General features: G+C 47.3%; 1 protein-coding gene across 2 annotated transcripts in view; it reads left to right on the top strand.

The window, feature by feature from the left end:
- CDH13 (cadherin 13) overlaps window positions 1–20,150 on the top strand; it is a 1,002,781-nt gene that overhangs the window by 867,461 nt on the left and 115,170 nt on the right. The window lies entirely within an intron of this gene.

The raw sequence follows: 20,150 nt of genomic DNA, 5'->3' as shown, positions 1-20,150 counted from the left end.
CACATATAGTATCTCCTTTAATATATGGGGGCACACCCTTTTCATCATTGCCTGTAGAGTCAAGCACAGGGACAACATCAAATATTTAAGTAGAGATGAGTTTGTTATTCATGCAGCAGATACTACAGTCTGTTGTGTCTCAGCTTCTAATATGCTATTAAATATTATCCTATTCCATATTCTATATAGTGTCACATGTATAATATTCTATTATTTGTTGTATTCTAATAGGTTCATATCCTATATGTATATATTTTTTATTCTAATAGGTAATGCATAATATTGATCTTCTAATGTGCCATATAGTTAGATTATTTACTCACTTATTGTCATTCTCCCCCAAAAGAGAATGTAAACTCCACAAGAAGGGGCACATGTCTCTTTTGTTCTCTGTTCTGGCCCCAGCACCCAGCCTGGCATGCAGCATATGACCAAATAAGAGGCAAATGAGAGGATAAATTAAACATATTGGACAGCAAGCAACAGAGGCCATTGAAAAATTAAAATGTCATGTTGTTGAGGGGACTTGTGAAAGAATCTCATCCGACCCACTGAAAACCCACTGGTTTTCAAAATAAGGGATGCCGCTCAAGCTAGATAGCAGATCCTAGGCCAGTCTTGCTGCAGCACAAAATGCTGCTACCAGTGAAGAAAATCAAGGCCCTACAGTGACACAAAAGTCATGAACATTCCTGAGGTTTATCATTTTACTGTGGTTTATTGAGAGCCAAGAGGGCTGAGATTAAATTCCTTCCCAGAAGTGAATAAACGAATCTACATAGACTGCAGGGGGCCCTAAACATACTTCTTTACCGGTCAAGGAGAGAGAAAAGGAGGGATAGAGAGGGAGAATGTTAATAAATAATGCATAAAGAAATCATTGGAGTGGGGACAGGCTCCACTTACACCGTGAACTTACAAACAAGAAGGAAAGGAAATATCCCACAGCTCCAGAGTTCTGTATACGTTCATTTTTCTAAGCGCGATTGGACAAAATAATCCAGAATTGATTTTAACATGTTCACTTCTTTCCAAACTAAAATCTATTTCAGTTACAGACTGAATATCCATTTTCCCACTGTTGGCAGCATTTTTCTCTTTGCTGTTGGCTTGCCCAGATTTAAAAACGTAGCAAGTGATGAGAATAATCCTCTTCAGCCTGCCCTACCTGAATGTATCTGTGCTGACATATCACACTCCATAATGCTATACTGTTGCTTTTCAAAGTTCATTCATTCATTCATTTGTTCATTCATTCACCAGCCCATCCATCAAACATGGATCCCATGTCTCCTTTTTGCGATGCACTGTGTTAGGCTGAGATACAGTGTGGCAAGCACAACATAGCCCTGACCTCATGGGTTACAATCTAGTGTGGGGACAACCAGCCATAAAATAGCTTTGGATGGCCCCTAGGGACAAAATGGATTGGAATGAAATCACCACAGATGGGGACCATGTGGACACCTACCATGACATGCAGGGAGGTCTCCTCTGAGGTGGCATTTATGATGACTGTGTTAGTGTCCAGGGGCTGCTGTCACAAAGTGCCACATACCGTGTGACTTGAACAACAGACATTGATTCTCTGACAGTGGAAGCCAGAAGTCCAAGATCAAAGTGTCTCTATTTTCCTTCTAAGGAAAATTCTATTCATGCTGGTCTCTTAGCTTCTGGTGGTTTGCTGGCAATCTACAATCTTTATCAGCTCAGGTCCATCACCTGATCTCTGCCCTCCTCTGCACACAGCCTTCTCCCCATGTGAATGTCTGGGTCTAAATTTTCCCTTTTTGTAAGGACTGGTCAGATTAGAGCCCACTCTAATACCCCGTTTTAACGTGGTCACCTCTCTAAAGACCCTATCTCCAAGTAGGGTGGCATTCTGAGACACTGCTGGTTACGACTCTACCATAGCTTTTTGGGGAGACACAAATTAAAACCCATAACATTGAGACTCAGGGAAATGCAGAGGGTCCACGTGAAGACTCCAATTCTGGAAACAGTATGTCTTTCTTGTGGAACTGAGAGCTATGCAGTGTGGCTGGAGCAGCACGAGACAGAACAGGGCCTAGACAAGGTGACAGGAGCCAGATCAAGACTTAGAACCCCTGGGCTGCCCAGGAATATTGTTGTTCCACAGGTGAATCACTGGTCAGGAGGCTCCTAGGGAAGATGTCTCTGTCACACGTGACCCCCAACTTCTATATCCTCAGATGGGGAACAATTACCAGTCCCAGGGACCATTGTTAGACATTCAAAGAGTCAACTTTAAGCCTATGAAGCCCATCCACACTCCATAAACTCTCTGTCGCTGGCTGCCAGTGACAGTCCAGTGAAGAGGCTGTGATTGTCACCCTTGTGTATATGAGAAAGCAAAGGCTAAGCAAGGTGATCCCTTTCCCAAGGTCTAGGGGGAATTAGATATTGAGATTCCAAACTTTTCATCTCCTTTTTCTTTGCAAATTTGAAGAGATGTTTTTTGATGGAGCAGACTTCCCACCAACAAGAGCAAATGTGTAATGGGTTCTTCTCAAAGGCAAGACTGATCATTCCATCAGAAGTTCCACCTGTCCAACCCTCCCTGGACCCACTCTTTCATCCTCTGTCATTAGATAAGCATCCAGAAGCCAATGCACACACCTGGAAGCCCTTGCTTTGTGCTGCACAGGGTCCAAGAGCTTTACATATGCTCTGTCATTCACTCCTCCTGCCAGCCCTGAGAGGGGTACGATTCCTGTCCCACCCATTTCATGGGTGTGGGAACTTGCCCAGAGTCTACATCCCATGCTCTCAACTCTGCACTAAACTGTTTCTGCACTATGAAAGGGTTAGCAGTCCTCCACTCAGTGCCAGTAGACCTTATCCTCAGAGCATTTCAGCCTAATTCTGCCCAGCTGTTATATCCTCATTCCCTGGTCTTGCCCTTCAGGTCAGCTCTCTAGGATGCCTTGCCAGGGCTGTTCTTCAGAGAGCATCTATCCGGTTTTTTTCATTGTACATGTGCACCTGGGCCAGGTGCATAATGTCCTGTTCCAGCTCTGCTTGAACACTTCAAACTTGACCCCACTCTCTCCCACCTTCCTGTTCCTCATCTGCCTCTCCATTCAAGTCAGGATGGTGTTTTGGGCAAGCCCTGCGTCTAGCTACTGCACTCACACTCAGGAGTATCTTCTGGTCTCACCAGGATGAGTCTAAAGCTACTCCCTCTCACTCCACAGTTTCTTCAAATCAAAAAAGGGGAGAGAGATTTTTCAATAGCCAATGAATTTGATCGGCAGCCTTATATCTTTATTTTGATAGGTCCAGTGGCAAACATAAGAATCACCTCTTATGAGCAAAGAATAGATGAAAATGTTTTCATCCCTAAAACCACCCTTTTTAAGCTAGTGGTTATTATGTGCTTATCTGTGAAGCCCTGTTCTAAAGGCTGGAGGTATCATGAATCATTTCTCACAACAGCCTTATGACATAAGGACTCTCATTACCCCCATCTCATAGATGAGGAAACCGAGGCACGGGGAAGTTAAGAAACATCCTGAGGTTACAAGGTGGTGTGGCAGGAATGCCATGCCAACTCAGACTGCCTCATTCCAGAGCTCAGCTCTCAACCTGTACGCGATACTCACTTGCTGACTTTCTACACATGGTTCTGGCTCTACGGGATTCAGAAATGAAGGAAGCCAGGCCCCCGACAAGCTAGCCTGTTAGAGACCCAAACGACAGGGCCAAGGACTCTCTGTTGAGCACAGCAACATTCCTGGAAAAGGACCGACCGTTCCACTTTATATACACGTATGTGCACATCTAATTTGAAATCTTCCCGCATCACTGTGGATGGCTTATAATGTTACACCAATTATTAGATCTCATGATTGAAATCCAGGTTTTGCTCACTGGAGAATTCGAAGAAAGGCCTATAAAGCAAGAAAAACTTCAGTTCATTAACAAGGGTCATTTTTATACTAGTCTGTCATCACTGATAACAATTTTTAAATCTTTTAAATTTATTACTGTCGTTACTGCAGTTCCATAGTCATTAATGAGATAATGTGCTTCTCCACATTCACCAGTCCTTGTGCACTTGATGTACTTGCTCTGAGTTTGCAGCATTGCTGGTGGTCTCAGCACTGTCACTCACCACATGCTAATCCAACACAGTGGGGCCAAAGGCTGGAGATTTAAACAAGATGAACAAGTCCTGGTCTTCTTGAGGCTTAGCAGGGAAGACAGACATTAAAGTATTCCAAGAGGGATACATCCCACAGATGAGTTCTGAGAGCTTTAGGAACATGACCTAGTCTGGAAAGGTGACATTACATTACTGGAAAGGTGAAGTCGCAAAGTAATGTCTCCTCCTTTAAATACTGGCTTTGCCAACTAAAGTGAGAAGAGACAGTGTCTGGGATAGCTCACCCAGGGCAGAGAACACAGCGGACGCAAATGCCCTGAGGCACACCAGAGGCGTTGGAGGAGCTGAGAGAAAGAGCTGGAGCTAGGGCATATAGCAGAAGCACACAGGGGTGGGGGTGGGGGGTGGCTAGAGAAGGTGGCCCACCCTCCATGAGTCTGTTCCCCCAGTGACAGGCCTGGGGCAGCCATGCACTTTCCTTAAGCTGCCCACCCCCCCCATCTCCCAGTCAGAATTAACTGGCTCTCTCTAACTGGCGCCTCTCCAGCATTTTGCTCCTGTCCCAGTCACAGCATTCCTTCCCAGCATGAGCTAGATCAACATTATGAGGTACCCACCTCTACTTCCTCCAGACTGGAGCTCCCTGAGGGTAGATATAGTTTCATTTGTCACAGTGTCCCCCTTTGGTCACAGAGCAATGTACACAGAAGGGGCACAAAGAATATTTGTTGCATTAAATCAAATCGAACAAACAGCGCTCTTTCCCAACAGCTCTGCAAATAGGAACAGATGCCTTTGCTAATCGCCCCTGGATGCATGGTTTAACACAGGTTCAATTCGGCGCTGTAGATCTATATATCAGAGCCAGAACCAGTTAGCTGTCTGGTTTATAATAGCCAAGCATTGGCCTCCCACATGATCGGCACTGGGCCCTGTCGCTCAGAGGAAAGCCTCAACAAACCCCAGCAAATTGAATTGACCACTTGTACCAGCCTCATATAGAAATGGTCAAAATACCGTTTTCCTTCAGCACTGGGAAATTGAAAAGACAAATCAATTAGAGTAAGGCTGAGACTAGAGGCTCACTCTTCCTCGAGAATATCTGCTTTTAGTTCTCCAGAGTTAAAGATCCTCTGCTTGCACTCGTTTTGTTGCTAAGGTCAGAAGCCCACTTTGAACTAACACGAGCATATCCTGGAACGCATTGGCTCCCTTCACAAGGCGATGCACAGGACTCATCACCGGGGAACGCATTGGTTCCCATCACTGGGGAACACATTGGTACCCATCCCCAGGGAGGTTTAAGGGCTTTGTGACCCCAGACTGCCAGCAGGGCTCTGAGAGCATCATCAGAACACTATCTAGCTGTCACTCTGTCTCTCAGCTGTGCTTGTTTGTCTTTGTTGGGTTTTTCCTCCAGTAGGCTCTCTCCGCGTGTCAGGTAAGATGGCCTCTGGTCGCCCTAAGCTCACGTCCCCGTGACTTATGTACAAAGAAGCACATAAAACCTGCTGCCCAGATCCAAAGACTAATCTCCTAGAAAGACTTTGATTGGTTACTAGGTCCCAAGACCACCTCAGTCCACACAGAGTGCCAGGAAATGATGAGGCGGTTGGCCCACCCCAGGTCACTTGGTCACCTCTGAGGAAGGAAAGTGAGGACTGATTGAAGGCACCAGCATGATCCCAAGGGAGGAGGTGAGGTGATTCCCCAAGAAAGGAATGTCTGTAGATCCAACTACACTTTCCATCCACTGTAGAGCCTGTTTGAAAGGGAATCCGTTCCTGTCACCTGCTCATCATAAGCAGGCGTGCACTGGGGCCGCCTTGCACCAGCTTTGCAAGAGCTGGTTGAGCATCTCTCCCCAGCTCCGCCTGCAGTAATGTGACCTTGGCAGCTTGCAGCCAGCCATGGTGGGTATGACACACAGAAGTTGGCACAAGCTCCAAACCAGGGTCTTTTTTTCTCCCCTGAAGAGTCAGTGGTTAGACATTTACCAACACAGTGCTGTAAGTTATCATGTGCCCCACCTAAATAAAATGTGTGTGCGTGCACATGCTTATACTTTAAACAGAAATGATGAGCCCTCGATTTCTCTTCAAAGATCCACAGTCTCAGGAGATGCTTAACTTCCTCCAGACTGGTTTATTGGTTCTGTGTTCCCAGGCCTCAGATGCACATGTGTTTAGAGGATGGCCCTTCCCACCCTGTGCAGTGGGTGAGTCTCCTGTGATGTCTTTGTTGCAGATTCCTTCCCTCCGCTGCCCCTTCCACCCACTGGGGGTCACCCACCCCACCCCTGTGAGCAGAATTCCCTGCTGAGACCCCAGCCCATTACGTGGCTCCACCTGTCTTAGGATTTGTCCTTTACCTCTCAAACCTGAAGAAATAAATTCTTTTCTCTTTGCAATTTCCACCACTTCCCTCCCTCGTTCTTTTTGCCTCACATTGAGCAGGAGCGCAGCTGGCCTGTCATCCCTGCTGGCACAGGGGCAGTGGTGTCCCTGCGCCCCAGGAGGGAAAGGCTGGGGCCTCCCCTAGAAGCCACCTCAGCCCTGGGGGGCAAATCTGAAGAGACAAAGTGAGGTGGAGCCCGTGGGTGCGCTGTGGGGCCACAGGATATAGCACCAGAGCGCATGACAGAAGTGGGCAGGGTACACGGCACCACAAAGGAGGTTAACCCAGGGCCACAGGTCACTGGTGGCCAAACAGGTGCACTTCGTCCTCCTGGGCTCTTTTTTTTTTTATTTCTTCAGCTAATTTTACCATGCAGCATCTGGCTTTTTCTTACTCTCCACCTTTGTGACCTTTCTGAGGGTGGACTGGATGTCAGCGGCCCGGGAAACTCAGGGATACCGTGTGCCAGTGGGATGTGCGCAGACACAGAGCTGCCCCGGGGACTGTGTGAATCACGCGACTGTCCCTGTGTGGCCGAGATCCTGTGGAAGGGCTTAGGAAGTAGTTGACACAAGGAATGCCACGAGCATTAACTGAGCGCCTACTGAAAGCCAGGCACTGTAATGGAGGGGATCTAAAGATGAGTGAGTCAATAGGTAATATTTGAGTGCAAGTCCTGAACACATGGTTTCCTAACCCAGGTGGAGTGGGGTCTTCCATTCTTTCTGTGTGACTCTAAACAGCTACTTGTGGGGGTGGGGGTGATCTCTACCCTCCCTGCTCTCTTTATTTTTTTAATTAAAAAAAATTTATATGTATTTTTTTATTGGAGTTCGATTTGCCAACATAATGGTATAACACCCAGTGCTCATCCCATCAAGTGTCCCCCTCAGTTCCTGTCACCCAGTCACCCCAACCTCCCGCCCACCTCCCCTTCCACTACTCCTTGTTCGTTTCCCAGAGTTAGGTAGGAGTCTCTCATGTTTTGTCACCCTCTCTGATATTTCCCACTCATTTTCTCTCCATTCCCCTATAATCCCTTTTACTATGTTTTAAATTCCCTGTATGAGTGAAACCATATGATTGTCCTTCTCCAATTGACTTACTTCACTCAGCATAAAACCCTCCAGTTTCATCCACATCGAAGTGAATGGTGGGTATTCGTCATTTCTAATGGCTGAGTAATATTCCATTGGTCCCTGCTCTCTTTAAAACTCTCTTGTCCCCTCTCCCTTTCTCAGCAGATGACTTCGCCCCTATTTCCATTTCAAAATAGACCCCATTGGAGGAGGCAGCAGAGCCATTCTCAAGACTAGATCTGGACTCAGATATTATCCAAAACCTTAGAAAGATTCCTATTCATTGATCCAGTAAACTCACTTCCAGGAACACAGTCTAAGAAACTAGATATAGATCAACAAAGCTATATAAAAATGCAGTTCCCAGGAGGCCCCTGACCTTAATAGTTAGTTCCAAGTCTAGGTCTTGGTTAACCAAAGATGTTAATTGCAAACCTTTCTGGAGCCTCTCATCTTCCTTCGTCTGGCAGGTAATCACACCATAGTGAGGAACTTGGACAGTTATTCTTTATTCTTTGTCATTCCATATCTACTCTGTCTCCATTGAAATGTCACATCTCAGGCCCCTTGTCCTGTGACCTCTTCAGATACTGGCTAGATACCTACAAACCTGAGGCAGAATGTCTTACATTTCGGAGCAAAAGCCCACCTAAGACAATAGCTAATTGCCCTCAATTATAAGACTATACACAATCTCTTCGTAGTTTTTTTTTTTCTTTGCAAGGTTATGGACCTGTCATTCTATATCCATTCAGAATTTCATTAGAAAGCCAATAAAATACATTCGAGGCATTCTGGGGTTTTCATTGCTGGGCCTGTGTTACTCATGGCCGGTCGACACTACTGCTTTATTTGTACTCCTTTCCCACCTGAAAGCTTGAGTGACTGATTTGTGAAATAAATTGAAATGGCTTCCTCTGTCTAAAAGCTTTCCATGGGCTCAACACCTATTTCTGAAGAAATTTTAATAATGCTTCTGGGTTTTAAAGTCAGCAGGAAACCCAAGATCAAGATTGTTATATTTTCCCCAATATCAAGCGTAGGGCTCACGTGTAATAAGAAACTCAATACTATTTGTTGAATAAGTAAATTTTCATGGTAACTGGTGATTGCTGCTCTATAAAAGCTCTCTCCCTTGTGTTTCTGCTGCTGTGTAAAAGTGATCTTTGTATTTGTAACCAACTAGACTCATTTCAAATGGAAATACACTAATCTATAATTGCCCTAGTACAAAAAAGCACCAAGCTCAAGGCAGAAATAACAAAGCTGGTTAACCATGTTTCATACCTGCACAATTTACCTAAATAGAGATTGCCCAAAGAAGTTTTGTCAGCAGTCTGAAAACTTTCTCATAAGATTTTAAAAATATATTTTATGGTCAAGATGTTGTAGTACCCTCCCAGGACTAATTCATATCTGGCCAAGAAAAAATTGCATTTTCCCATTTACATTCCAAAGTCTGAACTTTTATTTTATAAATGAATTTTCCCTCCAATTCAGAAACCACTGGCTGCATTACAAATTTTAATGCTACTATTATAGGACCATAATTTTAAAAACCCAGGGTTCTCCAAGGGCTCCAGCAGCATGCCATCCCTCCACTTTATTAAAATGAATGAACAGATGTACAATTTATTTCTGCCGAGCTATCATCTAAATTCATAAGCTATTTCTCATGTGTCTGAAATCCACGTTGGTTTCCCATTTTCTTTGCCTTAGAAAAAAAAATTGCACTCCCTCATTTATCACTCTGGGGACATAAACGAGAAGTCTACTCTCCACTTCATTCACTTTGGACTAATATCCTCGACACAATTTAAATCCCATCTCTTCAAGGCCATTCAACGGGAGCAAAGCAGTGGAACTACCCAGCAGCCAATTGGAAAGCTCCTTGGCCATCCATGTAGAAGATCACGTTGCTGAGCTGGCCCCTCGGCTGCAGGGAAAGGGGACTTCCAACAAGCCTAGAATCTGCAGAGGTAGACAAGATAGTCTAGGACCATCGGACTTAAATTCAGTGTCAGTAACCAAGATGTATCTTAGCTTCCACCTTTCATAGAACCCTCACATCACCTTTATGTCACATGTGCTCCCTGTCATCTGGCAGTGGGTGGCAATGAACAGAGTCAGCTCGTGTTAATAGACATTTAGCCAAGATCCGAAAACCCATGTGTTATCCCAGATCTGCTTTAGATCCCAGCACTGCCACTTTTTTCTGGCTGTGTGAGCTTAGACATACTACTTAACCTCTCTGAGATCCGGTCTATTTATTAGTAAAATGCAGATAAATGTACTCATCTTGGAGTAAGGATTAAGTAGAGCATGGTATTGTCAAGACCAATAATATATGAGCATAGTGCCTGGCAAATGGCCCAATAAAGAGCCGATGATGATGATGATGATGATGATGATGATGATGATGATAGCATCCCAGAGACACATCCGTGCCCCGGTGACCATGTGGGCTAAAATTACAGAGCACCCCCTCCCCTTCCTCAGTCTTGAGTTGGCTGGCATGGTTCAAGGGAAACGTAAGGAAGGCATTTTGCAGCCAGCAAATGCAATCAGCGAGGGCAAGTTGGAAAGGATACAGAATGAAGCTCTCAGGTTATCTGACAGAACTCTGCTCCCTGAAGAATTCTGTTTATGAGATTCTGTGGTAACTGGGCAGTAAAACTTGCCTGAGTTTCTAGGTTGGCATGGAAATCTGCCCTGCATCTATAAATGTATCTCAGGTTTATGACTTAATAAGATTTGGAGCACTGTTGGGTTTCTTTTTTTTTTTTTTTTTTTTGTCTTGTTTTGTTTTTTCTTTCCATGGTCCTGTTGCTTGGAGGAAAACATCATGTTAACTTCATCTGCTTGAGCTCTATGACCATTCTGTAATTTCAAATTTGCCTTATCGTTTTCCCAGGTAACGTTCCAAGGCGGGGGTGGGGGGAGGTAGGCTCTGCTGGTGTCTGCAAGACTGGCATAAAAATGATAGAGTTCTTTCATTTAGTGAACACATAGCTTCCCGTGCACGATGTCAACAGGGCAAGTTCCCCAAAGAGCAGTAACACTTTGGGAGGGAAGGAAAGAGGAAAGTCACACCGAGATGTGCCGTGAGATGGTTCCTCAGGAGCCATTGGAGTGCCGTTTGTCAGCGTTCGCACAGTAAAACTTTGTGGAGGGAGCCCGCTGTGGTGACCCCTAACAGCTCCTGCCAGAGCCCAGTCTCTGCATTTGTCAAGAGCCCCCTGGTTAAAGTGGCCATGTTGCCACCGATGACTTTGTGGGCTGTCATGGGCTATGGGGCCCCAGGCGATCCCTTCGTCTCTGCTCGACCAAGCCATGCGTCAAGGTCATGGTTCCCAGACACTGCCATCCCCCCAAATAAGAAGATTTAAAAGTATCATTCACCAGCTGGGCAAAGTAATAAGATAAGCTGTCCATACGACAAGGCTGCTTTGGGGCTTTGAAATTCCAGCAAGAGAACCAGTGCCACTGACAGGAATGTGACAGTTTGAGAGTACAGGATTTTAAAACACTACGAACCCAATTACTTCAACCCTTGGCATCTCCTGAGATAGAATCCAAGGAGGAGACGAGGTAGGGGAGGGGTTGGACTCGCTGGGCTCTCTGTTCACACTGTCAGGTTGACGAGAAGGACCAACTTTATCCCTTTGAAGTCTCAGCTTTGTCCTTGAGCAGGGTGGGTGGGGTAACATGTGGGGGTGGTTTAGATAACAGGGGACTCTCAGCTCTGGTGCCATCTCCATCACCCGTCAGCCAGCTTTTGGTTGTGACACACATTTCCCAGTTCCTGTGGCCTCATCCCCTTGCCTGTGAAATGGGGGTGTTGATGACAATGGCCAGCAGTTCTGTGCAGAACGGTGTGCAGAGTGGCTTCAGTGCCTGCGACTTGACCTTATGGGGTAGATTTTACTAGTCCTTCCTGTTCACAGACGAGGAAGCTGAGACTTAGGCAAGTTAGAGGAGGTACCCATGTTACAGCCGGTCCATCGCACAGCTGACTACAAATTGTCCTCAAGGTCAGCCACATCATGACATTTTGTCACCTCTGAACCCACATTACTGACACTGATTTGGGATAGCCCATTGCTCTTGGCTAAGTAAAGGCTGCTCCTGAGTTAATTTTATTAGCCAAGAATCCTAGAATTGTCCCATTGTGTATGTTGGCTCTGGGTGTCAAAAAATTCCTTTTCTCTTTACTCTGAAAAGTAGTGTCTGAAAAGTATGGCTTTGAACATGGTGATGTGTAGTCTTCTGAAAGGCCGAGCTAGCCAGATTAGGAAAGGCTGTTTTCATATTACCTGGGGTGGCTTCTTATAAAGGGTTCATTTCTCCATTGAAAGATTTTAGTTTCTCTGTTGTTATGATCTTATTTACTCAGGGGGAAATGGTGTCTTTTTGAGCTACTTGCTTATAGGGGACCCCTACTAGCTTTCGGAAGTGCTTTCTCTCTCTCTTCCTCTCTCTCTCTCTCAACTAAAAATCATTGCCACTCAAAATGGGGAGCATCTGAATTAGGATTCTGACCTGTGTAATGTGCGGGAGCTCAACTACAAAGTGGACTCCACCATGAACGAGTTGGTCCAGCTCCACATTGACAGAATTGACCACATAGCCCCAAAATGCATATCTTCAGGCTTATATAGAAAAGCAACTTAATTTTTTAACTTTTCATTTTTAAATGATTACAGACACATAAGCTGTTGAAAAAACAGTGCATAAAGAGCCTTGATCCCTTCACTCAGCTTCCCCAGTGGTAATGTCTCCTGTAACTATTGACTAATACTGAGACCAGGAGGTGGACCTGGCACCATGCTGTCCACCAGAGCTGATTCGGTTTCCACCAGTGGTGGAGGGGAGGAAAGGGGGTTCTATGCACTTGATCGCATGCAGAGATTTGGGCAACAACCACCTCCGGGATACAGGACTCATCTGTTATCACAAGTGGCAAGAATACCTCTTGGTATTCTTTAATAGTTGTACCTACCTTCCCCCTCCACCTGACCCTGGCCCTTGGTTATCAAGAGTCTGTTCTCCACTCCCATAGTTTTGCCATTTCAAGGATGGTACATAAGTGGAATCAGACACTATGTTATTCTCTGAGACTGACATTTGTCATAAAGCAGAGTGCCCTTGAGAGCCTTCAGAGGCGTTGTACTTATCAATATTTATTCCCTTTTATTGTCTGAGTAGTATTCCATGGTGTGAATATGTCAGAGTTTGTTTAACCATTCACCCACCCACCAAGGGACATCGGACTGGTTGCTACTTTGAAGGTATTGCAAATAAAACTGTTGTGAATATTCGTGTACGGGTTTTTGTGTAAACATCTTTTATTTTTCTGAGATAAATGCCCAAAACCTGAATGCTGGATCACATGTTAGGCGCATGTTAGTTTTTGTTGTTGTTATTGTTGTTGTTTTAAGACTTATTTATTTGAGAGAGAGAGAAAAAAAATCGCAAGTGGGGGGTGGGGTAGAGGGAAAGAAGCAGACTCCCTGCTGAGTGCGGAGCCTAATGTAGGCGTCAATCTGATGACTGAAATCATGACCTGAGCTAAAATCAAGATCCTGATGCTCGACCAGCGACCAGCGGAGCCACCCAGGCACCCCAGGTGCACATTAGTTTTATAAGAAACACCTAAGTAGTTGTTTCAATGGGGACTGTGATCTTATCCCCGCCCCCACAGACAACACCTGAGAAGTGCAGTTTGTCCGCATCCTCACAAGCATTTGGTCTCACCATTAGCTTTAGTTTTAGCCTTTCTCATAGGTGCGTGGCGATATTTCATTCTGAGTGTAATTGACATTTTCCCAACGACTTCTGACATTAAACATCCTTTCATGTGCTTATTTGTCACCTTTATTCCCTCTGGTGAAATGTCTGATCATGTCTTTTGCCCATTTTCTAATTGGATTTTTTTTCTATATACTGCTGAGTTTTGACTGGCATTTATGTGGTTTATATACAAGTCCTTCAGCAGGAATGTGGCTTTCAAATGTCTTCCTCAGTCTTTAGCTTATCTTCGTAGCTTCCAAGCAGGCTCTCTCACTCAGCAAATGGTTTTGATTTTGATAAAGTCCAATCTATCATTCTTTTTTTAAATAGATGATGCTCTAGCTGTCCACCCTAAGAACACTTTATCTAGCTCTCAATCCCCCAAATTTTCTGTGTTGTGTTTTCTTCTAAGAGTTTGGTATTTTTATGTGTTACATTGGAGCCCATGATCCATTTTGAGTTCATTTGGATGTGAGATGTGAGGTTTAGCCTTGAGGCCGTGTGTTTAGCTGTGGATGCATAGCTGCCCTGCCTCCATTTGAGGAGAGGCTATCCTTCCTTTGAATTGAAACTATCCCTTTGTCACAAATCATTTGGGCATGTTTGTGTGGGTCCATTTCTGGGTTCTCGGTTTTGTTCCATGGATGGCTACGAGTCTCCCTCCACCAGGACAACTCTATCTTGATTCTGGAGCTATATATGGAGTGGAGGCTTAGCATCCTAGGACAGTGATTCCTCCCCCTTTCTTCTTTTTCTAAAATGTTTCAGAAAATGACTTGCTTTTACATGCACTTTGAATTCAATAGCATATTATCCCCTCCAAAATGATATCTTTCTGATTAAAATGTAATTTGGTTCCACTGTAAAAAGAGATGTTTAAATGTCACACACACGTAACACAAAAATTTGGCGCATCTCCACTCACCTGAGTGATAACCACTGTTAACATTCGGTTAAACTTCTGCAGGTGTCTCCTCTTCCCATCTCTCCAGTCTTAACTTTTTATTTACAAAAACAGCATCACATTATGCACACACTGAACTGCAATATTATCAGGATTTCTACCTCTTTCCTTTCCCATACAATGGGAGAAACGATGCTCCTTATGTCCTCAGGCTGTAGTGAGGATCAGCTGAGGCACAGTGTGCGGGGAGCTCAGCCCAACGCCAGACACACCGCCATGACTGGATAAATACAGGCCGCCGTTGTTCCTGCTTTTATATTTCTCCTTTGGTTTTTGCTACCTGCTTTGGATCTTGACCTTTCTTAGTGGCAGCAAATGGTCCCTAATGTTTAGAAATCCAAGATGCTCATAGAAGCCTTCGGGAAGATGGGTTCCTCCTTCGCCCTGGTTCCTTCCAGCTGGAATGCCTCAGACACAGGGTATCTCAGCTTTTTGGTTTACTTACTTGAATGGTAACTTGAAGCATGCTGACAGCATCCCAGAGTTCCCACAGCCTTTGTAGGAGATTCAGGCATGACCTTATCCTTTGTCCACCACAAGGCCAGTCACTGCCCCGAGTCTCCCTAACCCCTCTGCTAAGTGGGAACCCTGCATAAAGATGTCACTCTTCTCTTAGAAACTGCTTGCTGAACCTCCATGCCTGTCATTTTCATACCCATTCACCTAAGGGGGGGGGGGACTTTAGCCAGGGCTACTGGGAGCAGAACCCACCCCAGGGGCCCCCACATTCCCCACACAGCAGTTTGGTGAGCTCCAACTACGTCCTTGGCTTCTACCATCTACAAACTAAAGATTCTATAATCTCTTTATCTCAGCTCTGCCTTCAAATGTGCCCCTGGAATGGCCCACATTCTCCCAGTTGCATTAACTCAACACGTTTTATTTCTACTAAGTAAACCCAAGGTTGTTTGCACCCTCCGACACAACAGATTTCCCTTCTGATCAATAATGCCAAACAATTAGCTGCCTCATTCATTTTGATGGCACTGTATCGTATTCTGGTCCACAGGCAGCCCAAATCTGACCGATCTCCTATTGACAGGACAGTCTGGTAGCCCCTGGTTTTCCCTTTCATAAAACTCACAGCGATAAAAATGCTTGAGTGTGTATCTCTGTGCACACATATGAAGGTTTCTGCAGGATAAACTCACAAGTGAAATGCCTGGTCCAAAAGGTAGGAGTTTGGGGGCATTTTTGTTTTCTGTGGGTTTTTTGGTATGAGCATTTAAAATAGCAGTTTATAGCCTCTCTCGAATATGGTCAAAGTATCTTCAGATTGCCTTTCCCTTTTCATCCCACGAGCCACACTGGTTTCTGCACCTGCGTGGACTACTACCTAACTCTGGAGGAAGGCCTGCCCCACTGAGCAGGCTCCAACAGACAGGCAGAGGACCAGGTTCATGGTCCAGGAAGCACCTGCACTCGGGCAAGGAGCAGAGGTAGAGTTCTGGGCCCCTGAAAGGGCTCGCATCCACAGCGGGGCCCCAGGGCAGTGGGATCCAAGGGCCACGCCATGCGGATGGGGATGAATCCACTCTGTGCTCTATGGGCTCGGACCTGAACCTGCAGCAGAGCTTCTGAGAGCAGCTGAGGCAGATTGAGACGTGGAAGGAGCCAGAGGGAGCAGATACAAAGGATGCCTCATAGCTTGTTGCTCATCTGGGATCCAGGGACTAAATAGTGTGTGGAAGGAGCTGGATATTCTGAGCTGTTCTCTGTTTGGACCCCAACCTGCAAGATGTCCACCTTTGAACTTAATCCCATCCCTGACTTCTTTCCATGCCCCACCTGCCCCTAGGCCTCCCCCAAATCCTGTGGCCATCCCTGAGGTACATATTGTATCCAAAGCACTACTGCACTGAAGCACCCCAAGCCCGACTGTGGCTCTCTGAGCAAGCTCTGCAGGAAAGTCCCTGTGGGTGATGGACAGTCACCTCCCCTTTCTCCACGGCATTCACAGGACCACCTATGCTGACCACCAGAAGAGGCAGCTGCATAGAATTTGCTCACCCTGCAGGAAGCCTGTTGGTAGTGAAGCAGCAGGAGCTTGCTGTGTGGAAAACAGGGGGAGAAAGCATCCCATTCTTTCCTATAAATTCAGCACAGCCTTGGCCTGCTCATGCTCGGACAATGAGGATAATAAAGGAGTCAAACGGACCCTCCCCCCACATATGCAAGGAAAAGGAGGGAAAAATTGAGTTGAAAAATTTTTGGCCGTTCCTTCAAAAGCTGATGGTGTATCCCTTCCTGTCCTGGTACCACAGCCGCACAACCCAGGTGGGGGGGCGGGCAGGGAGCATGCCCACTGCTGTCCTGCCTGCCCCCTGAGAGGAGGCTTGGCGCTGTGCCAGTGGGGACAGTGAAGCTGAGGGTCAGATGTGCTCTCCCCGGTCCCCTGGAAATACAAGATCATCTCTGGAAACTGCCAAGAATGAGCCCACAAACTCCAGGCTCAAACAACCCCGGGTGCGAATCCTGTCTCTCTACTTTCCAACCAAGTGACTGGTCTTTGGAGCGAGCTCATAGTAGAACCTGCTTCAGGGCATGACCTGGGCATCAGCCCAGGACCTCGAGGCAGCATGCAAATGTTAGCTTGTATTGTTACGGCTCCTCTACTCATCATTTTGCTGCTTGTTAGTCTGCAGAGCAGGGATTGCTCCAGAAAGCAGGTCTATTTGCACCTGTTTGAGTTTGCTCTGTTCAGCCAAATCCCCCTCCTACGGCCTGTTCCCCCAATCTGGAGCCATGCAACCACCCCCCCCCACCTCTTTCCTGGCTGTGTGTTCTATCAGAGGAAGGCAGCACCCACCTGCCACCCTCACCTGCTAAAGAGCTCTAGAGCTCCCAGACCTTGATCACTTCCTTTACTCTGTGCCCTCCCCCCTCTGCTCTCCAGGTCCTGGAGATCTGCACCTCAGCAATGTCAGGCCCCACGTCTTCCTTGCGGAAATTACATGAACCCTCCACCCGCACATAGAAAGGAGAAGGTTGCACACGGGTTACAGAGGGAAGGTCACCCTTGTGTTTAGTTAGGGAAGGCTTCTTCCTCTTTCACTTGTGCTGCCATAGCAACGCCTCTAGATGTTGACCCACTTTGAAAACACTCCCTTCCTGCAACAATGTGTGTTGTTGCATCAAGTCACTTACCAGCGTCCTTGAAGTCTTAGGGTCCCAGGCCTGTGTTCCATTCAGAAGTTGCTGTTATTGACAGAGGAGAGGAAGGCACAGGTTTTTGCATGTTTCGAGATCTCTGGAACGTGTTCCCCTAGAATGGCCCATCTTTTGATCCTTAACCATGGTGACATCTGCGACATATAAGGAAAAGTGCCATCCCGAGTGGGGGGCATTAGCAAGGTGCTGCCTCTGCCAGCAAGGTGCTGCCTCTGCCGTGTGTCTGAGGGGAGAGAGATTCTGCTCAGAGTACCCCTCCTCCCCGCAGCCAGTCACCCCCACCCGCCAGGCCCAGAAGGGGAGCTGCCACCATTTCTGTCATGGTCCCCATCACAGTCCCCTGGCGGAGGACAGGCCCGCCCTCTGAGACGCGTTACAGACCTCACCTACGAACCTCACCTAAGGTGGCTGGAGGCTCCAAACCACAAATTTTGGTTGGTTCCCTGATTCACGACCTGTCCGTATGTATCCCATCAAGGAGTAGTCTGGATTCAGGACTGTGTGACGGCAACAAATGAACGGGTCAAGGGGAGCCCAAAAGCCCACACCTTGGAGGGACCTTGGAATGAGACACAGACCACTCATCCCCAGACAGTGAGCTTACTCCTGGAAGGCTGGATGTTCCTGGAGGCACATGTGCATTCTCCCTACAGGGAGCCCAAGAGCAAACCACCCTCCTGGGGCCCTGGGAGCCCTAGTGTGGACTCAGGGAGACTTCTAAGGGTCACTGTTTTTTGGGGGGGAGATCCGAATTTGCCTCACGCGGTGATTTTAGAAACTATTGCAAACAGATTAGACTTTGTGGTAGTTAATGTAGGGGCAATGCCAGACCCAGAACCTGCCAGCATCTTTCCTGGGTGGTGGCAGGGGTCACTGTCACCCTCCTCCTCCGGGGGACTCGGCCACCCACTCCTCTTTCTCCATCTGCCTTCTAGCTGCTGGAAGTGATCAGACAGACTATAGGCTTTAACCACCTGCTTTCTATTGATATGGAAATTTCTGCTTTCTCCATCTACTGACACAGGCCCCTGGGAATGCTGAAGAGCTGGAACACAGCTCTGGGTTTGCCCAAAGTTTCTTATTTTAGAAAAGCAGCATCGAGACCTTACAGCACCCCCCATCATCCGCTGTCCTGCCTCTGCCCACTTCTGCCCAAAGCTTCTGTCTTTCTCTCTCCTGCCTGCCCTGCCTCTCCAGCACTTCTTCGGTAAAGCTGCATCTTCTGGGCCTCCCCCACCCCACCCGCTCACCTCTCTCCTCCCCCCACCCCTGTCTCCCGCCCTCTCCTGCCTCCTCTTCCCCTCCCCCACTCCTTCCTCTCTCCCCACTCCCCCCTCTATTTCTATGTGTCTGTACCTCTCCCCTCCCGTCCCTCCCCACCTTCTCCCCTCCCCCTCTTTCCCTCCCTCCCCCCACCCTCTTCCCTCTCCGCTCCGCCCTCTCCTGCCTCCTCTTCCCTCCCCCACTCCTTCCTCTCTTCCTGACTCCCCCTCCTCCCTCTCCCTGACTCTCTCTCCCTCTCTCTCTATTTCTATGTGTGTGTGTGTCTCTCTCTCCTAGGTTCTCTCCTTACCACCTGACAGTTTCCGTGTCCCACTCTGTCACTAGGTAGGGAAAAGTCAGGCTGAAAACATCACCTTTTTTACTTAAAATTCCTGAAGTCTCTGAGAGTTTCTGTTTTCCATATGCAAAACCAGCCTCCTTCCCCTGCTCACCCCCCTTTGCTGCACCCCCTCTGCTGCACCTGCTGCCTGTGCAGCCCTCTGAGTAGCTGGAGCCACACTGGGCAGGGCTGGTCTTGCTTACTAGGGGGCCAGGGTGAGAGTTCCCTGAAAAACCTCCTTGGCCCCCATTCAACAGACGCTATAAGAATTCTTGAACAGGATATTTCTCCCAGTATTTACATCTCAACACTGGCCAATTTACATTGTTCCTTTGATGGCATATAAATGTCCAGAGCTTGCTTTTGTGGTCTGCACCCCTCCCTCTAGCTGTGGATATATTCAGCAATCTGCAACCTTGGGGGCGGGGGAGCAAGAAATGCAGGCCCCCCGTGGGGAGTGGGGAACAAGGAGTGCAGAGTAGGGGCTCCTCTTTCTTGTGCTGCTTGGGTTTTCTTAATTGACGGGGTTCCTTCAAGTGTGTTTATAGACTTGGTAGGAGGGTAAGGAAGCAGGACAGGAGGACAGGACTGGGGAGGGGTTGGGGATGGGCCGCCCCGGGGGTGCAGGTCACACCGGACAGGACCCCACTAGCCAGAGGACAGAGGGCCCCTGGAGAGGATGTTGATCAAGGCAGGGCTGCGGAGAGCAGGGCCACCTGCATCCCTGGTCTCCCTCCCTACCCTCCCTTGGGGTCACCAGTGAGGACAGCCTGGGGGAAAGGGAGGGCAAGCAGGGGGGTAAGTGGGAGGGTTTGGGAACAACTTCCCGACTGACTCAGCACCCTGTCACCGGGGATCTGGCTCCCAAGGGCTACTGTGTGGCCCCGATTCTGAGGTTTCAAGGGGCTCCCAGCCAATGCTCAGGCCCCTAGCCCAAGACCCACACTTCCCATCTAGAAGGTTTCCAGACCCCGGGGGAAGCAATGGGCTGCAGGTAATAACCCCTCATTGTCC

The sequence above is a fragment of the Canis lupus genome, chromosome 5, assembly GCF_011100685.1.
Source record: "Canis lupus familiaris isolate Mischka breed German Shepherd chromosome 5, alternate assembly UU_Cfam_GSD_1.0, whole genome shotgun sequence".
In the NCBI taxonomy this organism is placed as follows: Eukaryota; Metazoa; Chordata; class Mammalia; order Carnivora; family Canidae; genus Canis; species Canis lupus.
Note: the sequence above shows the minus strand (reverse complement) of the source record. Positions and strands in the feature narration are given on the sequence as shown.